Source organism: Notechis scutatus, chromosome 3 (assembly GCF_049901735.1).
Source record: "Notechis scutatus isolate UNSWTSFEM ecotype Mainland chromosome 3, rNotScu1.2, whole genome shotgun sequence".
Classification (NCBI taxonomy): domain Eukaryota; kingdom Metazoa; phylum Chordata; class Lepidosauria; order Squamata; family Elapidae; genus Notechis; species Notechis scutatus.
The window spans coordinates 154,929,569-154,950,728 of NC_142011.1; the positions used below are offsets into that span (position 1 = coordinate 154,929,569).

Genomic DNA, 21,160 nt, shown 5'->3' on the forward strand with positions numbered 1-21,160 from the left:
ATCTATTTTTACTCTCCTAGCTTAGATTCATCCCCCTGAAACTGATATCCATTTGAATGAGAAACATAAGTAGCTTTTCTTTTCCACAGCTATTTGTACTTTCTGAAACAGAGAGAAAATTGTTATAAATACTGAATAACTATGAAGGTACGTATCACTTGAGACATTGAAATCCATTGCAGTGTGGAATGCTACTGTTTACGTCCATTATATTTTCATTTCCAATTCTAATATTTCTTTTTGGATGGTATCAAAAATATTGATAATTCGAGTGCTACTATAGAGGTTTGGCTCCTGCTATTCAAGTATGATAGCGAAGTAGGATGAAGAAAGCTGTTTATTTATTTATTTATTTATTTACTTTATTTGATTTGCCAATTGTTTACAAGATAATAAGTATAAGTGTATACATAGTTGTGAATACATGAAATGGGTACATATAAGAAAAATAAAAGAAGAATAAGAGAAACAATAGGACAGGGACGGTAGGCACGTTGGTGCGCTTATGCACGCCCCCTACAGACCTCTTAGGAAAGGGGTGAGGTCAATAGTAGACAGTCTAAGGTTAATGTCTTGGATTCAGTCTGGTCTTCTAGTAATTCACTACCATCGTGGTTCATGTCTTTCTGGCTTTAAAATATTAAAGCCAATGAACTTTGTTGACTGTAAATAACCAACAAGCAAATATAAATAAAAGGCAGCATCTAGACAGTTTGATTTAATCTGAGCTAAGAATTGCTTTCTCTAATATGCATCAATAAACTAAGACTTTGATCTTAGGATGAAATGACAATATACACTGCCCAAAAAAATAAAGGGAACACTTAAACAACACAATGTAACTCCAAGTCAATCACACTTCTGTGAAATCAAACTGTCCACTTAGGTAGCAACACAGATTGACAATCAATTTCATATGCTGTTGTGCAAATGGAATAGACAACAGGTGGAAAGCATAGGCAGTTAGCAAGACATCCCCAATAAAGGAATGGTTCTGCAGGTGGTGACCACAGACCACTTCTCAGTTCCTATGCTTTCTGGCTGATGGTTTGGTCACTTTTGAATGCTGGTGGTGCTGTCACTCTAGTGGTAGCATGAGGCAGAGTCTACAACCCACACAAATGGCTCAGGTAGTGCAGCTCATCCAGGATGGCACATCAATGCAAGCTGTGGCAAGAAGGTTTGCTGTGTCTGTCAGTGTAGTGTCCAGAGCATGGAGGCGCTACCAGGAGACAGGCCAGTACATCAGGAGACATGGAGGAGGCCGTAGGAGGGCAACAACCCAGCATCAAAACCACTACCTCCGCCTTTGTGCAAGGAGGGACAGGAGGAGCACTGTCAGAGCCCTGTAAAATGACCTCCAGCAGGCCACAAATGTGCATGTGGCTGCTCAAATGGTCAGAAACAGACTCTATGAGGGTGGTATGAGGGCCCGACGTCCACAGGTGGGGGTTGTGCTTACAGCCCAACACCTTGCAGGATGTTTGGCATTTGCCAGAGAACACCAAGATTGGCAAATTCGCCACTGGCGCCCTGTGCTCTTCACAGATGAAAGCAGGTTCACAATGAGCACATGTGACAGACGTGACAGGGTCTGGAGACACCGTGGAGAACATTCTGCTGCCTGCAACATCCTCCAGCATGACCGGTTTGGCAGTGGGTCAGTAATGGTGTGGGGTGGCATTTCTTTAGGGGGCCGCACAGTCCTCCATGTGCTCGCCAGAGGTAGCCTGACTGCCATTAGGTACCGAGATGAGATCCTCAGACCCCTTGTGAGACCATATGCTGGTGCGGTTGGCCCTGGGTTCCTCCTAATGCAAGACAATGCTAGACCTCATGTGGCTGGAGTGTGTCAGCAGTTCCTGCAAGACGGAAGGCATTGATGCTATGGACTGGCCTGCCCATTCCCCAGACCTGAATCCAATTGAGCACATCTGGGACATCATGTCTCGCTTCATCCACCAACGCCACGTTGCACCACAGACTGTTGGGGGATTCTTTCGTTCCAGGAGTTGGGAGATGCTTTAGTCCAGGTGTGGGAGGAGATCCCTCAGGAGACCATCTGCCACCTCATCAGGAGCATGCCCAGGCATTGTATGGAGGTCATACAGGCACGTGGAGGCCACACACACTAACTACTGAGCCTCATTTTAACTTGTTTTAAGGACATTACATCAAAGTTGGATCAGCGTGGCATGTTTTTTCCACTTTAATTTTGAGTGTAACTCCAAATCCAGACCTCCATGGGTTGCTAAATTTGATTTCCATTGATAATTTTTGTGTGAGTTTGTTGTCAGCACATTCAGCTCTGTAATGAACAAAGTATTTAATAAGAATATGTCATTCATTCAGATCTAGGATGTCTTATTTTTGTGTTCCCTTTATTTTTTTGAGCAGTGTATAATAAAGCTAGTATTTATTCTAAAGTGTTATGATGAAGACCAAGAACTTAAAGTCATAGCAAGTAGATTTCTGATGTATGGTTCCCAGAGATAATTTTAAAAAGTATCTTTACATACTTGACTATGTAGCTTCCTTGATGAGTAAATGGAATGCATGTGAAGATTCTCAGTTATCCAGGTCATGGTTGTCTCAAAGCTCTTGAGGCCACTTGGGGTTTTATCTGTTACAGCCTCAACCTCTCACAGCTTCAACCTCGAACTTCTACCATGGACCTCACCCCATTCCTAAGAGATCCTTAAAAGAGCCATGCCTATCGCCCCTGTCTTACTATCCCCATTTATCTGTATTTACTCCCTTTGTTCTTTTTTATGTTCATACTTATACTTGTTATCTTGTACATATTTGACAAACAAATGAACAAACAAATAAATAGCCTCTTTTACCCTTCTTTCAAACCAATGGTCTTCTCTATCCAGAATGTGGACTTTGCTGGAGTGAAGTTAGCAAATGTAAATGGAACGGTTTGCCATTGCTTTCTTCTGAGATTTCTTTTTTATTTTATTTTTAAAAAAGGTTCAGTATTCTCTAGAGTTCCAGGAAGGATCTTATTCTCATAGTCCATGCTTTCATTCCTTTGTGGTTTGAATTTCCATTCCATCTGGGGGAAAAAATCTTTGATTGCTCTTCTGCTTCTGTCTCCAACAGTGTTTTGCTATTCATTACTACTCATACATAATCTCCCTGTGTATCTTCCCCATGTTCTGCAGTCACAGGGACATGAAAGCAAAAACTAACTTGAGACCCAAATCAAGACTTACTTTAAAAACAGATAGCTTCTAATCCATTTCCTATAAAATTAACCGTAGTGGACCACTTAAAAGTGTATTTTGGAGTGAGGCACCTTTTATGATGGAAAAAGTATTTCATTAGTGATTTGCTTCACCTGGCCATACAAATTACTCATAAATGTGAGAAATGGAAACATATGGATTTCAGCAATTACTTCTAAAGTAATTGACACATATTTTACTTTCACAGTTTCCAGTTTCTTCATTATATACCAGAGCATCTTTCTTTGACTCTTCTCTTGTTTACACTATTCTTTCTTAAGGAGACTTTTGCCATTCAAAAAAGAGGAAGAAAGTTTAGCTGTCATCGAATGTATTATTTGAAATATTAAACATATGAAGAAGATTGAGTACCAAGGATGTTCAGAAAATAGATATGCTTTTACTCCTGAAAGGGGTGGTTTTATCAGAGTTCATGAAAGAATTCAAGATGTTGTTGTTATTTGTTCAGATTAATTATAGGATCCACACACATAAATCACTATTTATCTGTATCCTGCTTTTTGACAAAGCTCATTTCCCCCTATTTTTTTTTATGACAAAATGCTTCTTTTGAAACATTATTCTGACTCATTTGGTTACTCTTCATGTCATTTTGTAAAATCTGTTCTTTTATGATAGCAGTGGCTCTTTTCTTTAATAATTCCCTTCAATTTTTCTTTAATGTATTGCCTCCAGGATAGGTTTTTTTTTCCTTTTGGTTCTTTCTACAATTTGTGATTTTTATTATCTTTTGAATAGTAATTCTGTGTTTTCAAATGGTATTATTTTTCAGCATTAAGTCTAAGAATATTAGCTTCTTTACTACATCATAAAAAGTACAATTGCCTTTCAGCAAAACTCATGTCCTGGTGACTTATATGAAGTTTTCTCAATATGATACAGAAGTAGTTTTTTCATAGTCTATTTTTCCCTTCTTTCAGGATTTGTTAAAGAAAACAAATTATACAGCCTATATCCCTAGCATCTCACTGTAGTTTGTCTGGCAATTTGTAAGCAAATTTTATCTTATTTAACTTTTTAAGAAATCAGCCAAAATTGGCTACAAGCTACCCAATGTAACTCATATATACTAAAGAATCTCCGAAGTCTTGTGCAGTGCAGTGGTGGGATTCAAATGTTTTTACTACCGGTTCTGTGGGCGTGGCTTGGTGGGTGTGGCAGGGGAAGGATACTGTGAAATCTCCTGTCAGAGGTGGTATTTGCCGATTCTCTGAAGTACTCCAAATTTCCGCTACTGGTTCTCCAGAACTGGTCAGAACCTGCTGAATACCACCTCTCGTGCAGTGTAAAGAAAAGTGGGGATATTTGTATAACCTCTCAAAGAAGGCAGGCCTTCTGAAGGCAGTTTGTCTGCTTTCTAGGGACAATTGACTACCTTTGATGCCATGACCCTCTGTCTTGCTCTGGTTGTCTGGAATAAACTCCACCTCTTGTTCAAGCAATTTGCCGTGTCTTTGGAAAACCTGGCCTGGCTTGAACCAGAATCTTCTTCTATCAGATGGATATAAGTTCCTAAGAATGGACATTCTAAAAACAGAAGAAGAAAAAAGAAGACAGTGCACTTAGGGGTTAAAATATGAAGTAGAACTTGCTGATCTAAATAGCCTTTTCCAATACTTGATTCTATTATTATTATATTCCCAAAATGACATTTTGTGATTAGTTAGCATCCTGGACCTATTCTGATTTTAGAATCAAAGTGCTAGTTAAGAGACCATCCTAAATACATGCTTCCTTTGCCATCCTAATTTTCCTTCATTTTACAACTTTTGATTCTTTCCCAACCTCTCAAGACATGTTATAAACATGCTCACATCTTTCAGCATATTTCAATCATTGTAGGATCATTTTTAACTATGTTTTTAATAGCCTTGAATAAGTTATAGGAAGTATATTGCATTTCAGACTTCCCAAGAGCAATAAGTATCTATTGCTATCTATTGTCACCCTGTTAAGAGGGCATGTGACATCACGAGCATTGTGATGTTATTGAAATTTATAACAATGTTTTTAGAGGCATCTATGACTCCTGCAAGCATTATGTGGTAGAGTTTTAGAGAATTAATCTATTTAAATAAAATGGACAGTCTACATGAACATATGTAAAGGTAAAGAAATAAATCAATAAAACTAAATATGAAAACATAGACAATGATCAAAATTGTTACCCTAAAATGCCCTTTGTAACTTGATTTTCAATTTCCCTGGTAAATATTTTATCAGTTACATGTCTACATATGCAGATGTAAAGGACCAGCAATATAAAATTTATCTAATTCATTGCCTTAAACACTTTATCTTTCAGATTGTTATATCTAAGAAATCTTACCTGTATCATTTTGATTTTTATCCTTTATTCCACACACCATTATGAATTATTCAACTTCTTCACCACAAGCCAATTTAGTTTATTATTATTTTAAAAATAATTGCACTTGACATCACATAAAATCTCTTGAGAACTGCAAGGATGTTCTTTGAAAAACCATAGGGAAAAAGCTTGCATATTAAAATGCATGGACAAGAAAACTGAGCTTAACTTACCTTCTTTATAATGGCTGGACTCCTCACCCACTTGTCATAAGCAAAGTTTCAGATTTTTTATGTCAGTGGAGAAGTGCTAAGAATAGCCATTAGCTAGAATCCTATATCATCTTATTCTCCTGCCCAAATCCATTTTTGTCCTGAGCAGGAGGGAAGGAAGGAAGGCAGACTTTCTTTCAGAGGAGGGAGTGGCAAGGCAAAGCCCTTGTGTTTGTCTAAGTCAGGGATGTGGTGGCTAGGCATCTAGTTAAAGTCACAATGACATCATGAGCATGACACAAAGGATGAAAATTATATTGCTTATGTCAGTAGCATTGTGACATCATGACTCAAATGATACAGAGGTAGTCCTTACCTAACAACTCTAACTGGGATGAGAATTTGCCTCCCTAAGCAAAGTGGACACTAGATGACATCACAACTGTCCGAAACATCATCAGAGATTATCAAGAATCAACCATCTCCGCTGATGAAATACTTGACATTTCCCGCATCGACCGAGAGCTCAAAAATAGAGACGGCTCTGTGGCCCCACGCTTGTGCAGGGTCATTTGCAAAATGAATCAAGCAAACGTAAATTTATCTATACTATAAACTCACTCACCAAAACCAACACCAACCATAAGAACCTCCGTTGCCGCCTGATCTAACCATAAAGCAACGTGCCCGCTCCCGTGCACTCCGCATTGAACTCAAAAACCATCTAGACAATGGAGAGAAGGACCTGTACATTGACTACCATGCTGACTGTATCAAAAGTTAAGCCACGCAACCCAATACCCAGCTTCTACCCTCAACCACAACCCTACCTCAACCGATCCACCATCACCCAAAACTAGGCACGCACGCCCCAACTACCTCAATTCCAACTACTGCCGGCCTTAAATGCAAACTACTCAATGCAAGAAGCCTCGTGAATAAAATACCTGAATTTCTCATCCTCCTAAATATGGCTAACTTCGACATTATATTTGTCTGTGAAACATGGCTCAATGCATCTCTCCCCACTCCATTACCACAGTAAGAGACTATCATGTTTACCGATCAGATCGTGAAAATCGTCGAGGAGGTGGTGTTGCTATATTCTATAAAAATCCTTACATCTAAAAAATATCCAAGTTACCCAGGAGCTTGCTCTTCCTGAGACCATCATCTGTGAACTATCCTTAAATATCACAATTCGATTCTTACTATGTTACAGAGCACCTGATTATGACATCGAACATGTAAACAAGCTAAATACATTACTAACATGGGCTGCATCCTGCCCATACCCTTTTATCTTTCTTGCTGATTTCAATCTACCTCATATTGACTGGACCCTAAATGATTGTACAACTGAAATCATACACACAACCTTCTACAATGCTATTACAAATCTGGGACTGGAACAACTAGTAACCAACAACACTAGACTAAACAACTGCCTCAATCTCATCTTCTGCAATAGTTTGAATTTAATTTACGGAATACAAACTAAAGAACCCTTTTCCAGTAGTGACCACAATATGATTAACTTTTGTCTCAACATACGTCCACACAAAATCACCACAATGATGTAATCCCCAATTGTAACTTCAAAAAGGCAACTATGATCTTATAGACAGCGATCTCTCATCCCTGGATTGGCAATCTCTATTCACTGGATGCAATACTGTTGAAGACCATTACAACATATTTTTACTTGAAGTCAAAAGAGTCATCAAACTATATGTACCAACAACAACTCCCAAAACAAAACAAAAAGCAGATTACCCATATCAATAAGGAAACTTCAATCCAAAAGAGATCACTCTGGAGGAAAAACAAATCTGGTCACGTTGCCAATTTCAAAAACAGATACAAAAATTTATGCCACCAGATAAAGACCGAATGCACCAATTATCACATTAAACAAGAGGAAAACCTTCTAAGCACCAATTCCACCCGTGCTTTTTACAATTTTGTAAACAACAAACTAAAAGACTCAAGGTCCATCCTCCCTTGATAGGACCTGATGGTAAAGACTGCAACGACGACACCATTAAAGCCAACATCTTTAACACATTCTTCGGCTCAGTATTTGTAAACAGCAATGGATCATGCCCAGTATTTCCTAGCCGTACCACAGACAACAATAATGATCTAATACATGTCGATTTCACAGAAGACAATGTTGAAAAATCACTACGCAATCTAAAACCATCTCTATCTATTGGACCGGATGGAATATGTGCCTACTTCTTAAGAAAGCTATCCACTGCCATAGCCAAACCTCTAAGCATAATCTTTGAAAAATCTTTCAGGACCAGCTCCTTGCCTAACCTATGGTCACAAGCCACAGTCATCCCCATCTTCAAAAAGGGAGACCCTAGCCTAGTTGAAAATTACAGGCCAATCTCCTTATGCTGCGTCACCTGTAAAGTCATGGAATAAATTATTAACCAATCCATCATCCTCCACTTAGAGACAAATAACCTACTCTCAATAAACAATTTGGTTTCAGAAAAAAACTATCCTGTAATCTACAACTCTTACACTGCAAAAACATATGGACGACACAACTCGACCAGGGCAAAGCAATAGACGCAATCTACATAGACTTCTGTAAAGCCTTTGATTCAGCCTTTGACAAACTACTCCTAAAAATAAAATCCTATGGTATCTCTGGACAACTGAATAACTGGATAGAAGCATTCCTGTCAAACAGACAACAAATGGTCAAAATCGGAAGCGTCCTATCAAATCCAGTACCTGTCAATAGTGGTGTCCCCCAAGGCAGTGTTCTAGGACCAACTCTCTTCATACTCTACATAAACGACCTCTGTGATCATATTAAGAGCAATTGCGTTCTCTTCACTGATGATGTAAAGCTGTTCAATACCACAGACAATACTGCTACCCTACAAAAGATCTTGACTATGTATCAGAATGGTCAAACAAATGGCAACTTCAAATCTCAACAAATAAATGCTCTGTCTTACATATTGGCAAAAAAATCAGAAAATAAAATACAAGCTGAATAGTCAAGAACTTGTTGATGACCCAAGCTCTGTAAAGGACCTTGGAATACTCACCTCAAATGATCTAAGTGCTAGAGCCCACTGCAACTACATAGCCAAAAAGGCATTAAGAGTTGTTAACCTAATCCTACGTAGCTTTTTCTCTGGTAATATCACACTACTAACCAGAGCATACAAAACATTTGCTAGACCAATACTCGAATACAGTTCATCAGTCTGGAACCCACATTATGTATCTGATATTAGCACAATTGAGAAAGTCCAGAAATATTTCACAAGAAGAGTTCTCCACTCCTCTACTCGTTGTAGAATACCTTATGCCACCAGACTTGAAATTCTAGAACTAGAAAACCTTGAATTACGCGTCTTCGGTCTGACTTAAGCATGGTATATAAAATCATAGATTGCAATGTCCTACTTGTCAGTGAATACTTCAGCTTCAACCATAACAACACAAGAGCACACAATAGATACAAACTCAAAGTAAACCGCACTAAACTTGATTGCAGGAAATACGACTTCAGCAATAGAGTGGTCAATGTCTGGAATACTCTGCCTGACTCTGTGGTTTCTTCCCCAAACCCCAAAAACTTTAACCTTAGACTGTCTACTATTGACCTCACCCCTTTTCTAAGAGGTCTGTAGGGGCGTGCATAAAGCGCACCAACGTGCCTACCGTCCCTGTCCTATTGTTTCTCTTATTCTTTTATTTTTCTTATATGTACCCATTTCATGTATTCATAACTATGTATACACTTATACTTATTATCTTGTAAACAATTGGCAAATCAAATAAATAAATAAATAAATAAATAAATAAATAGATGAAGCATCGCTTGACCACACCACTTAGCACCACTTAGCTATAGCAGTTTTGGTAGTTCTGATTGCAGGTGTAGGGAAGGACTGCTGTTAGGTGAAGACCTCATATGTCTCCTGCCCTGATGTGATTGACTCTGCTTCAACTCTCCCCACCTGCCTATCTATCCACCATGCCTGTCCTTTTGGCTATACTGCTATCTGAGACCTATCCAGGAGTGGGATTCTACCAGTTTGCACGTATTAACTAGAACCGGTTGTTAACATTCTAAGCAGTTTGGAGAACCGGTTGTTAGAAGAAATTACCGGCCTAATCCTGTAAGGAAGGCAGGAAGGAAACATTCTGGTGTTGCTTACAGAAACTGCCTCTTTGTTAACCCTTTTTACATTCTTGACAGGACTAGATTTCCTGTCTCAGGAACTTCTCTGGAGGTTTTTTCCCCTCCTTTGCTGGTACTTTTCTTGTGTGGAGTGACCATTCAAAGTTACAATGGCCCTGAAAAAAGTGACTTATGACCATTTTTCACACTTACGACTGTTGCAGCATCCCCACAGTCATGAGAGGCCAGGCGGAGAGATGTGTGCCTCAGTGTGAGTGATATTGAGTTGGCCACACCCAGCCAATAACATGACCACCAAGTCATGTCCACCCAGTCACATGACCACCAAGCCACGCCCACCACCTAAGCCATGCCCACAGAACTGGTTTTTAAAAATTTGAATCCCACCCCTGGACCTGTCCCAGTTGACCATCAGTGTTTTCTTCATCTCACTTTGTCACAGGTTCTTTTACATATACCAGGGTGTCAAACTCGTGGCCTGCAAGCCAAATGCATCATGTGCTGGCCCTGCCCCTGCCCGGTTTAGTGAAGGGGGAAAAAGTCTTGATACATCACGTGATGCCGCTGTGACAACACGAGTTTGACACCCCTGACATATACCCAAATCACTTGGCTCCAAAAGAGACCCAACACAAGAATCCCTGAGCAACACACCTCAGACACACTGACACCACCATGTTCAGCTGCCTCTCTGTTCAGCTGTTGTAGCCAACAGTTGTGCTGGCAAAGGAGAGATCTTAAATGGACAGGACAACAGCAGCACCGATACTGGCCATTTTGTAGGAAGCCTGTCCTTTCACATATTCTTACCAGAGGCAATTAAATGAGATAGCTGCTAGCCTCTTGTGATGCATCAGTGGAAACCTCCTCTGAGGCAGTAAGAGGAAGACTATGAAGATAAGTTGGGGGCAAGGAAAGTGGCAGTGGCGGGTGGCCAAAAGGACAGGAATGGGAGGGAGAGAGGCATGTGGGGGAGAGGGAATTATGCGCAATTAAGTAAGGTTTGCCTGTGTAGTAGGTAATTGTGTCATAATGCATGTGATATGACTTGACCCTCCTTGATCAAGTCATATCACATGCATTTGGTTACCTGCACATGATAACCAAGCCAGTTTATTTGAAACCAGGGCTAGGACAGTTATTAATTTTGCAGTGCTACAGCTTATGGACTGTTTATTGCCTCACTGGTGAGAACTCTTGTTACTTGTCATTGCTTGGCTCTGGATTCAGCTGAGCTATTCCATTTCAAGGAAGTCAGTTGAAATGAATGAATGAATGAATGAATGAATGGATGGATGCAAGACTGTTGCTTTGCTTGCTTAGATGTTCTGCTGCCAAAAAAAAATGGAATATTAAATCATTGATTTTACCCCTGTTCATATCAGTTGAGATTTGGGCATATAAGAAAAGTTATAAGATCCGCAAAGACTTCAGACCAGCCAATATTGTTTTTAAAAGGCAGTCCTGAAGTTATCTCTACCTTCTTAAAACCAAATGTTATAAAACCATGGAATCAGGGGTAGATATATTATTCACCTGGTTGTAAAATTCCACATATATCAGTTAAAGTATCACACTAGAAACCAAGAAACCATGAGTTTTTGTCTGTCTTAGCTATGAAAGCTAGCCGAGTGACTTTGAGTCATTTTCTTGGCTCAATCCACCTCACAGGATCTGAGTTGGACTAGAAGACCTCCAAGGTCCCTTCCAAGTTTATTATTCTGCTCTTGTAGGGAAAACAGAGATGGTACCATCATGTGTGCTGCCTTGAGAGTTACAAAATAAAGATTAATAAAAAATAATATCATTAACTTTCAGATGTTTTTATGTGTGATATCATGATACCAACAAGGCAGATAGGTTTTCACTCTTTTATAAATGTGATTCCTTTCATAGCTTCTGATTACAGCAAACAGAGATGTGAAAGTATATCTGCGGGAAGGACAATATTTATTATTTTTGCATGAAGCAGAAAATGGATTTTTGTTTCTTCGGGATTCATAGCAGCTCAAATGAGAGGGATACTAACTGATTGGCACTTTGCCCCTCTCCTACTGGTTAGCTGGAGGAAGCCTGACTGATTGATCACCATGAACACTGCCTGGCTCATGTTGATCTCAGCAGGTTCCCTGCACTTCAAGGCCAGCAGCCAAGAAGATAATTGCAGATCAGTTTGAAAGGACTCTAAATGAACTGCAGAGAGAAAATGGGGGTAACATATAAGTGCCCTAACTCAGCAGTGACAATGTTTTTAATTGAATTTGTGGAATGCTATTTTCTTTATAGAATGCAATTGTTTGTAAATGGTTGGGTATCTTATTTTCCCCCCCACTATATATCTTGGTATTCAGAATTCTTCCTTTTACGCATTTGCTTTTTGTTTTGTTTTGTTATGAAGTCTAGTTCCTTCTACTAATACACATTTCTGAGACTATGCTGACTTTGGCCCTCACAAGGCTGACGTTGGAATTATCATATTGCATATGAATGGAGACAAGGTAAATGTATGAACTGATACTGAATGGGACATTTGTTTTCATGATAATGGTATGGGGTTTTCCCATTTTACTTTTCATATTTATTTGTTTCTTGACGGTGGACTGCTGTGTTTTTTACCATGCTAAATCAGACCCAGCGACAAGGTTTTCTGTTCTATTTCGTCTGGTGCAAGGTTTCTCGCAGAGGGTGGAACTCTTCTTGTGAATTCTGACTTTCTCATTGTGCTTTCAGATCGTAGTGTGGTCCGCTGACTGTATTTTGGTCTGCGTGCTCTTCGCGGTGGTTAACACTCTAATGCTTTTTGGCTTGGGGGCTCTCTAATCTTGGGACAAGGTCCTTTGGCTGGGTCTAACAAGATCTTGCTTTCAGCTTTTTTTTTTTTCTGTTTTTTGCAAAGGCTTTTTGTTGGTTGTGCTTTGTTCCTTCGGATCTGTAAGATCTTTTTTGGAGCAGTATTGTGTTGACGCTTACACACCCCAGCTCTTATAGCCGTTGGTGTTGTTAGACCTGCCTTGGGGAACCCTCTCTCCTTGTCCCCCCCCCCCCCCTTTCCATTTCTTTGAGCTCCGCTGTTCAGTGGGTTTCATGGTGGGAAAGTTTGGCAAAACCTTTGCATTTATATTCTTCCTGGAAGAAATAGGTGGTCAAAGTAGTCATCCATTGCTGTGGTATAAATGTCCATACCAGCTTATATAGTACCTGAAAAAATCACAATGATGTAAATAACAATGAATACCCAACCACAAAGATACGTGTATTTATTGTCTCCCTTTGGCATATTCCAATACACACACACACAGCCTTGTAATGATAATAAAAAATGGCATTATCTGGGAGGCTTTCTTTCCTTTCACAAAAATCTTTTTTGTATGCTACTTCTTTGCTTTAGCCTTCTGAGCCAACTTCCTACTATTATCAGAGTACTTTTTTCTTTTTTTCACAAAATGGTTTCAGGCTACACAAATGTGTACTTGATTATTATAGACATATTATTATTTGGACTTTCATTTTCAGCACTCAGAATGTGAGGCATAGTGTGTGTGTGTGTATCTGTGTGTGTGTGTATCACATCACATGTAGCAGAGAAGTTCAATAGCCTTAGGGTCCTCTTTTGTTTTTTAAAGTGTCTAGTTTCCATTGATGGGGATGTTTTAGATTTATTTCAGCTTTTAAGCTCCACAATTTTAATGCACCAGAAGCACTCAGTTCTATTTTAATTCCATAGTAACATGCAGGCATTAACTGGACCAGAAAAACAGTCTTCTACCAATATTGGAATGGTGTACAAATTCAGGCCAAAAAAAGGCAGCACTCACATGGAAAACTTTCTCGAAAGGAAGGTTATAACTCCACCTCAATGAAACTTTCACATACGTATGCTTCCTTTCAGATGATTAAAAGTTCAAAATGCAAAAAGTTGAAACAACTTTAATAATGTCACCATCCTAATCATGTAGCATAGTAGGGTTATTATTAAGCCTTTGTTCCCTCTCTCCTAGGGAATAAATTAATCTCATAGGTGAAAAGTATATCAAAATTTATTATTAAAAAGGATAAAATGTTACATTCTTTTAGCTTTAGGTATTAACTTGTAGTGATTCAAATCTGAAACGTGATACATACTAGAGCTACCCAGATCACAATAAAAAATAGCCTTTAAATTAGTTAAAAACAGAAATCTAAAATAAAATGTAACCCTTAATAAAATGGGTCATACATATACGGACAATTTTCTGCCTAGTAACTTCAAAAAGAGACTAGAGACATTTGAGATTATTATTGCATATAACAAGAGATGCAAAATACACACACACACACACACACACACACACATACACACACACAAACACTTTCATGAACACAGCTTTATATATGGGTGAAAAAATGAAATTGACCTTCCCATTCCATTTTTTTATAGAAAAATAAAGACCTTGTACAACACAGCTGCTTAATATAAAGTCACTTGAATTTAACTAAGATTATTGCTTTATTAAACAAGAATTTACAAGAAGTTGTAGCCTTCATTTCAAAGAACTCTGTTCATAAATATATTCATTAAATAATTTTATTAGAATGTGCTGCTTTTATTTATCCCATATCTTTGATAAATTTTGTTTCTTTAAATATCTATTCACTTTTGCCAGATACATTCCTTTTCTTTTGTACACTTTTTGTATAAAGTGAAATGTTATTTTTCATGTTTACATTACTGTTTGACCATTTTGTAATTTTAGTATAATTTTCTTTTCACTTTATTTTCTTAATTTATATGCTAACCATTTCTTCAGCTTATTTGCAAAGTCAAAATTCCCGTTTTACAAAATTCATTTTTGTTTCAATTTCAATTTCTCCTGGAGATAATATAGAGAGCTGACATTGTAGAAGTTTAATTTGCTGTAAGGCGTTTTTCCTTTCTGGAGGTCTTACATCTTCCTCTTTTATCTCTATTAAAACCTTTTGCATATTCTGAAAAGACAAATGAATTGTCTTTTCAATTCATTATTTTTCTGTATAAATTCTCCTCTCATAAAGGATTTCTTACTGTCCTGTATTGTCTTTATATCTGTGCCTTTATTGTTTATTATTATCAAAGAATTATTTCAGGGTTTTTAAAATCTTCCATTATTCATTTTTTGGGGAGTAAGAAATTCTCAATTTGCTGCCAAATGTAAATTCTAACTTTCTTTTACGTGCTAAAGTCACTGGATATTTTCTAAAATACTATTTGGCAATATCTCCACTTTGGTAACAAATGTAACAAGGTTTTTAAGAAAAAAAAAAACCCTTCTGTTGAGAAAGATCTATGTCTTTCAGACAAATAACTATATTCTTTGGAATCACCATTTTTATGTTGAATTAATTCTTTTAATTCTTTCCCAGTTAATTTGGTAATTGTTTGCTAAAACAGTCTCTTGTCTAAAAAATTTGTAGAGGTTCTCAGTCATTGAGGTCATGTTTGTCCCAAAGGTGCTTTTTCTGGAGGCAACTGGACTTTCGTGGAGGTTTTTTTTTTCTTTTCTTTTGAAGATGTTTTGCTTCTAATACAAGAAACTTCTTCAGCTCTGACAGGATAGTGGAGAATGGAACGATTTATATGGAAGGTCTCTTGTCTTCTTCCTGACAGAGTACACAGGTATCTTTTGGTATACTTCTTCACTTTGCATACCTTATACTAATTCTGTTCACTTGTCCACTTCTGCACCCATATCTTCTTCATCCCATTCCAAACATTTTGTTAGAGATTCAAGAACCTTCTCTCTAATATCTTCACCAGCCACAATAGCAATTAGAATTAATAACTATTGAAAATACTAATTGTGATTGTCATTACATATAAAATGGATATTTTAATACCACATGTGAAAAAGGTTAATAAATCCTGGTGGAGCTCCTGGGTTTTGATGCTATAATTCACTAGGACTACATTGGGAGATTTAGCTGATGTCAGGGCAGACTGCAGAGTCTGTAATTGATGTGAGGCCAAAATCTGTTATCCTTTGGTTTAACTCTGGAAACCATTTAACTCAGAAATATGTTCTTCTGGCCCAGTATCAGTAAAAGTTGGTAGCAAACTCACTCTGTGTTTCTTGAGTGCGGACATTTAAATTAAGTAGGATTGGGAGATGATTACTATCAAATTTAGGCATTACTTCTTAGGGAGACATAACATGAGGGAGAAGGTCCATAGGATCAATTATATAATCAATTGCCCTCATTCTGGGTCCAGATGGATAGATGAATTCAGCTGGATGGTCACTCTCAAGGGTCCTATTTAGAATGAGGAGGTTTAGTCTGAAGGCTGTTTGAGACTGAAGAAGCACTTCTTAACACACCCAATTATTAAATTATGGAATTCAATACTGCAGGATGTAGAAAAGGTTCCTTGCTGAAACAGATTTAGCTTCTCAAAGGGCGATAAAGCATAGCCGCTGGTCACAAAGGATATATATTAATGCTCTGGCTCTCAATATTATTTGTGGGGGACTTTGATCTGAATGGTGCTATCACACTCATTATTCTTTATGGGATTCTCATAGATTATTGATTGGCTACCATGGGGATTGAAGATATAGGTTTTGGTCTGACCCAGCGCAGTTCCCTTTATCTTCTTAAGAAAATTTACTAGGAGTTGCCACTTGTTTTATTAGAGATTAGAGCACTAAATGCATTCAAGTTTATAGCTGTTATGCAATATTAATAGCACTGACAATATTTCATTTAATAACAATTTCTTTAAGATATAAGAAGTTTGCAAGATAAGACTTTTTTTGTATGATTGATATTATAGCATTAATATTTTTCTGGCCAAACCAAGTGTGGAATATTGATATAAAATGTATATTTTTATTCTTAGCACATCGTCTCTTTAAAATGCATTGTGGTGGAGTGTGAAATGACTGTTAAATCATGAGGTAGCTGACAGGTGTTACAAACAAATTTTTGTATACCTTTCCAATAAATTACCTGGGTTCCAGGGACAAAGTAAATAATAACAGAAGGAGAAAGTGAATTATTTCCCATGTTTATTCAGTCAAAGCTTAAATCTCAGCTGAAGCTGAATAGGGTCCTGACTCACATTTCTCAGGGGAATCCAAACATTTTCAAAGAAAAAGGGCAACGGTCCCAGACATTAAATAAATAGGAAACTTTGCAGCAAGGTAATGAACTATAATATGTGTGGGTGGATGGGTGGGTATATATAAACCTACACAAAAGCGTAGGAAATTTTTTTTGAAGGTTCCCTAAGAGAAGAACTTTGAAAAGCTGCATTAATATTTATTCCCATTATTGTGCCAAGGCTGCCTGTCCTGAGTTTCTCATGCAGCTGCCCTCATATTTCTAAGACCAGTCCATATAAGTTGTTTTGTGGTTTAGGTCAGGAGTCCCTAACTTCTGGGCCGTGGCTGTTTGCAACTGGGCCATGGAAATGTCAGATGAGAATGCCCACACATGTGCATGCATATCCCTACTTGCACGAACAGTGGACGAGTGTGTGCACTTGCAGTCCATTTGTGAGAATGACGGACGTGTGTGCCCACCACAGAGCAAATGGAGCTGTACCTGTGCTTACCAGCCACTTGAATGGAACCACTCCCTCTCTCCCCTCCCACCAGTCTGCAAAGCCAGAAAAGATGGAGAACTCTGATTTAGGTCACTACAATCAGCTAAAGTTAACTGAAATTAATTTCTAAGCTGATTTACCCAAAATCAAATCATTATGGCCAATATCTGTTCTTGCATCCACCGTTGAAACCAGTGGATGGTGGCTGCTTTGCTTGCCTATCTCAGATTTCCATATTTTTTTTTATATGTACATTCTGCCAAAGATTCACGAGTGTCAGATTAAATCTTGTGACTACAACAGATTGTGGCCTGGAAAGTGTCAAGACAATATGGCAAGACTGAGGCATTTTCATCATTAGAAAGAGCTTCCAGGGAGCAATGCATTTTTTTCATACCTCGGTAGCCATCTTTTCTTTTAAAATGATCAGAGTTCAAGAGAAATGTAGTTCACAAACACTCCCTTAATTGCAGTAAATGGGGTTGGAAACTGTCTTAAGTGAATTTAATTCTGGGGAAAAAAATATAAAAGTAAGCCTCCCCACCCCCACCTTAAACTCACCCAAACCTAATGAAGAAAGGGATTGCAGTTGAATTGGTATGGCATGGAATCTGAGATACAAGCAATACACATTTCCGAATAAATGTAATCCTGGTTCCATTGTATCATTTATAGTATGTTTGCAACCCTAGTCTCTTCACTGTTATATTTTCCTCACTCAGGAATGAAAGCTTTTCATGGGAAATAATGGATCTACATCTTCCTAGAAGCCAATTTAACTTAGCACAAGGTACAGGCAGAACCACCAGAGATTCTACTTGAAACCCCTGTGCTTCAAAGCAAATATTTTATAAGACTCACTTGAATTAAAACAATTGCTTCTCCTGTTAAAGAAAAAAAGTCCTTCTCAAGAAAATACAGAGTAAAATAACACTAAAAATAAATGAAACCATTTTTTTAATCACTCTCTCATCATAAAATGCAACAGTTTGCTTATTTCTTGAAAGAAATGTAAATATGCAGAGGAAAGTAAAAGCCAACTACTAATTAAGGTTCTAAAAACAAACTCAGAACAATTGTTTATGTTTCGTCATCTACTCAATGCTTTTCACTATATAGAATATAAATACTCAGAGGTGTATTTAATTTTTATTCCTAAAATAATACCATTTCTCTGCTCCTCCTAGGATTAGGTGAGAGGTGTACCATTTAGTTTCAATAACATTTTAATCTGTACATCAAAGTCATAGAACATTTCAACTGTCTCATTGAAAATAAGCATAATAAAAACTAGTACAGTTTAACATCATCCTTTTTAATGAAGGAGAAAGATGTGCTGGCTTACTTTTGCATTATTCCTGCTACACAAGGTTTCATTTCAAGACAGCCCCTTTCATTCCACTGGTATCAGGAAAAGGAAAGGGGGAAAAAATCTTGTTTTCTTAAAACACTGTGGCTTGCAAAACAATAACAGGTTGTAAATTTCTTCTTTTACAGCTCCACTGAGAGAATCACAGCCATTGCCCTTCTTCCTTTCTCTCCCTTGTAATTGCCTCTGCAAGTTGAAGCATCAGGTCAAATGGCCAGAGCTTTGCATGGAAGCCTCGTTCTCTGCAGCATGATTATTCCTGTGTTGTTGTTTAAAAGGAAAAAATAAATAAATGAAAAGAACATTTGGGGTTTATAAAGAGCTCCGAAGCCATTATGTTATTCCTTCATTCAGCATAGTTTTGCATCAAGTTTTGCTAAGCGTACATAGAACACTGTGTACATATTGCAATCTCTGGCAACTCTTGTGGATGCATATCGGTCGTGAGCCACATTTTAATGCTTTCCTAACAAGATTGTGCTATGTAAGAACCATGGAGATTTTTTTTCATGACGGTTATGATATGTCATTTATAAAAAGGTTAGACCTGACCATTTTCTCTCTCTTTTTTTCCCAGTATCTGGTTTATGATCTGTATTTTATATTTCCAAAATAGCTATGCCTACTGTCTAATTATCACATTTGAGAACACAGTTTCATGCTGTACTTCTTGGAGAGAGCACCTTTAAAAAATGAGGCTGCTGAACCTCTATTTTATGTTCTAAAATTTGAAGATGACAAAGGGAAGAGGTAACCCAAAAAGCATCTTCTCAGTGGCTCAAAGATACTTGGCTAGAACCAGCTCTTATGACTGTCCAATGGCAAGTGAGTGTTTTTAATTATGACACTTTTGACTAGCTATGCATCTGAAATATGTTGACATTGTTTCTAATAGTTTTAGGGATTTCAGTGGTATTTTGCCTGCCATATTTTTTTTTAATTGGAATTTTACTGCTGTTTTATTACATTTCATCAAATTTTATGGTATTTTATTGTTTTGATACCTGTTCATGCTCTATTTATTGGAAATGTAAAAAGCAGGTGTGAGAAATTATCTCCATAAAAATCAGCATCATATAGAAACTAATAAAGACAATTTGATCACAGGTCAATCTGAATCTGAAAACCCGCTACTTATGTAAGCAAATTTGCATAGTTTCCAATTGCCTATTTTAAAGTCCTATTTTTTTAAAAGTTATTTTTTATTTATTTATTACATTTGTATTGCCACCTATTCACCATGGCAACTCATGAGCTGATATTCTTATAAATCACGGATAGATACCATATTTAGCCATGCTATAGTTTATCTGGTTATGGCTTTGTAAATACATAATCTCAATCTGTACAGGTAGTCCTCGATTTACGACCACAGTTGAGCTCAAAATTTATGTGGTTAAGCGAGACATTTGTTAAGTGAGTCTTTCCCCCTTTTACGACCTTCCTTGAAGGTCATAAAGAAGATTCACTTCACAGTGAATCACTGCAGTTGATAAGTTAGTAGCATGCTTGTTAAGTGAATCTTACTTCCCTATTGACTTTGCTTGTCAGAAGGTCGTAGAACAGGATCACATGACCTTGGGACACTGCAACAGCCATAGGTATGAACCAGTTGCCAAGCATCTGAATTTTGTTCATGTGACCATGGGGATACTTCGAAGGCCATAACTGTGAAAAACGGTCATAAGTCATCTTTCTCAGTGCCATTGTTACTTTGAACAGTCACTAAATGAACTGTTGAAAGTTGAGGACTACCTGTATTTTGAAAGAGTTGACAAGTGACTAAGAAAGAAGACAATGTCTTTTGAATGCCCCTTGCTCCAGTTTATTTATTTTTATGTATTTGTTTGATTTGTCAATCGCTTACAAGATAATATGTATAAGTATAAACATGAGTAAGAATACAGGAAATAGGTACGAATAAATGGGGACAATAGGACAGGGACGGGAGACACAATAGTGCACGCCCCTTAATTCATTCATTCAGTTAATTCATATGAGCTACGAAAACTCTTTTGCTATTTTTTATTTTTTTTAATCTTTCTTAATTATAGTTTACTAGAAAGATTCAGAGGTTACAAAAGGAATAGCCACTGAACAATATAACAGTATAGATATATGGAGATAGGAATGGCACATCAATGTCAGCTCATGTGATTTTCTCATTAGCTTAGTGTATTTCTTTATTCTGATATATGGCTTAACACTCCATGAATCCTGACCAATTATTTTTCTTTTCATTATTTTTTTTTTCTTTTTCTTTTTTCTTT

General features: G+C 37.6%; 1 long non-coding RNA gene across 2 annotated transcripts in view; it reads right to left on the reverse strand.

Moving 5' to 3' along the window:
• Window positions 1–18,815: 18,815 nt before the first annotated feature.
• LOC148131445 (uncharacterized) overlaps window positions 18,816–21,160 on the reverse strand; it is a 40,131-nt gene continuing 37,786 nt past the window's right edge. For both annotated transcript variants that reach the window (XR_015748861.1, XR_015748862.1), the window contains exon 5: window positions 18,816–19,149. This is a non-coding gene — a long non-coding RNA (uncharacterized LOC148131445). The remainder of the gene's footprint in view (window positions 19,150–21,160) is intronic.